The 2,649-nt window shown below is 43.2% G+C and overlaps 1 pseudogene; it reads left to right on the forward strand.

Moving 5' to 3' along the window:
• The first annotated feature begins 1,518 nt into the window (after positions 1–1,518).
• On the forward strand, positions 1,519–1,667 carry LOC114113377 (small nucleolar RNA SNORA70; annotated as a pseudogene).
• The last annotated feature ends 982 nt before the right edge of the window (positions 1,668–2,649 follow it).

Genomic DNA, 2,649 nt, shown 5'->3' on the forward strand with positions numbered 1-2,649 from the left:
TGGCTGGATGGCATCGCTGACTCGATGGACGTGAATCTGAGTGAACTCCGGAAGTTGGTGATGGACAGGGGGGCCTGGTGTGCTGCGATTCATGGGGTCGCAAAGAGTCGGACATGACTGAGCGACTGAACTGAACTGAACTGAGCCACTGCCTAGGACTTCCCTGGTGGCTCAGATGGTAAAGTGTCTGTCTACAATGCGGGAGACCTGGGTTCGAGCCCTGGGTTGGGAAGATCCCCTGGAGAGGGAAATGGCAATCCACTCTAGAACTATTGCCTGAAAAATCCCATGGACAGAGGAGCCTGGTAGGCTACAGTCCATGGGGTCGCAAAGAGTTGGACACGACTGAGCAACTTCAGTATCACTATCACTATCACCCACTGCCTATATAAAGTTTAAAGGATGGCCTTGGAAGTGCTCCATAAACTGATGCAAAATTACACCTCATTCATTCATTTGCTCAATAAATATGTATTGGGTACCTAGAAGAAGGAGCTCTACTTGGTGCTAGAGGGTTAGATTTGAAGACAAATCAGATACTGGCCTGAACTTCTTGGACTGTCTGATCTTCCACTATTTCATATCACTAGGGCTGCCCACTGCCCCACACTTTCTTCAACACAACCCAAACCTCCTCTACTTTGTTAGTTTTTCTTCCTTCCCTCCAACATAATACATGCAATTCTAACTTATCCTCAAATTTAAGCTCAAGTGTGCCCTCCTCCTCAAGCTCCCTCTTAATCACACTTTCTCTTCCCTCTTCAACATGAAGAAAGCTCTGTCCTCTGACTTCATGGAGAACTTGATGAGCAGTTTTGTTTGGGCATTTTCTCTTCTATTACCATTACATCAATATTTTCTCCACCATCTTGAAGGGAAGGACATTTTCAATTCTGTTTAGAGCACCTGGACTTCAACTAGTTGGCACTTAGTAAATATTTGTCAAATGAATGAATGAATAAGTGAATGCCTCATGACTTAGGTTATAAGTACTTCTTTTACCCCCTTGAGAATACATTTCTCAAATCTCCTTAAAATTATGCTTTCACAGACTTAAAAGCCAAATAGGTCATTTGCTCAAGTTTATTCAATACAATGAAAATATAAAAATGCCCACAAGAAAATAAAATGTGTTATAGTATATGTCTCATCAGTTATGCATGTAAGGCAGAATTGTGTCACTATCTCCAAAGACTTGAAGTTTGAGAAGTGAAGTGTGCTTCTATGCACTGCGTGACACCAGTTCTTTCTAAAATGATTTGAAGATTTGAATAGTAAACCTATGCTTTCAGGTCTTCAGCTGAACTCAGGCCAACCCCTAGTCCTCTTGCACCTTCTGCTGCACCTGACATCAGTCCAATCAAATATTTTCTCCAGCCACTTGGGCTGCTGAGCAATGCTAGAGAATACCCACAGTTTCATGGGACTACCAGGCAATCCTGAAGGGCCTCATTCTTTCTCAAGAGTGTTGTAAAAAGTCTTCTCAAGCCACCTACAAACATCCATCTCCTCCAATTTTAGCATAACAAAACAGATTTCCTTTGTTGTGATAATAAAGAACAATACCCTGAGGGCCCAATGTGCAATGGTGGCAAACAGCAGCCTCCTCAGTAATGCATACAGTCTGTTGCCTGTATAGGTTGCCCTAAGGGACCTTGGAGACAACTCTTTCTAGAGGGCACTCATGACTGGCCTGCTGTCCCCAGTCTAGGCTCCAGACAGGTATGCGCTGTGCCTTTGGAAAGCCCTAGGGCACAGTGGCCAGGGTCCATATTGGCTAAGTCATAATGTTCATCGGCACCAAGCTGCAGAACAAGGAGCATGTGATTGAAGCCCTCTGCAGAGGCAAGCTCAAGTTCCCTGGCCTCCAAAATATCCACATCTCCAAGAAGTGGGGATATACTAAGTTTAATGTGGATGAATTTGGAAACATGGTGGCAGAAAAGAGGGTCATCCCAGGTGGCTGTGGGGTCAAATACATCCCTAATCATGGTCCCCTGGACAAACGGCGGGCACTGTACTCATGAGAGTATTGGTGCTGTCCCCTCCTTAATCATGCTCACCAATAAATCTATTTCCTGTCAAAAAATATAGCAACATCAAAGCTGTTACTTTTATTAAACACTGTGCGTAGGCCTTTTACCTTATAGGCATTATCTCAGTTAATTTTCACAAAGATCACCACTTATTGAAGCAGGTACAATTATTATCCCCTTTCTACAAATTAGGAGACTGAACTTGGGAAATTGAAGCATAGAGAGGTCAAATAACTTGCCCAAAGTCATATAGGCACTAAATGTTATATCCAGTTTATAGATCCAAGTCCCAGTGAACTCCGGAGCCAACTGGTAAACTTGTGCTATATTTGATTCCGTTTTACTCTTCCCTTAGAAGATGGTAAAGGTAGGGAGAGGATCCTCAACAGGATGTCTGGCTCTTATCCCAGTACAGTTCATATAGGCCATCTCTTCAGCTTAAGGTTCTTCTACAACCAGTGTAAACCAGTTAATAGGAGAAACAATGTGGATATACACCTTACATTGACCTAGCCAGCTTTTCTTAGTTTCTGTCACTCTAACAGAATATCATAGACTGGGTGGCTTAAAAACAAATGGTTGTTCCTCACAATTCTGGAGGCTGGGAAGTTCA

This window comes from Ovis aries, chromosome 2 (genome assembly GCF_016772045.2).
Source record: "Ovis aries strain OAR_USU_Benz2616 breed Rambouillet chromosome 2, ARS-UI_Ramb_v3.0, whole genome shotgun sequence".
NCBI classification, from domain to species: domain Eukaryota; kingdom Metazoa; phylum Chordata; class Mammalia; order Artiodactyla; family Bovidae; genus Ovis; species Ovis aries.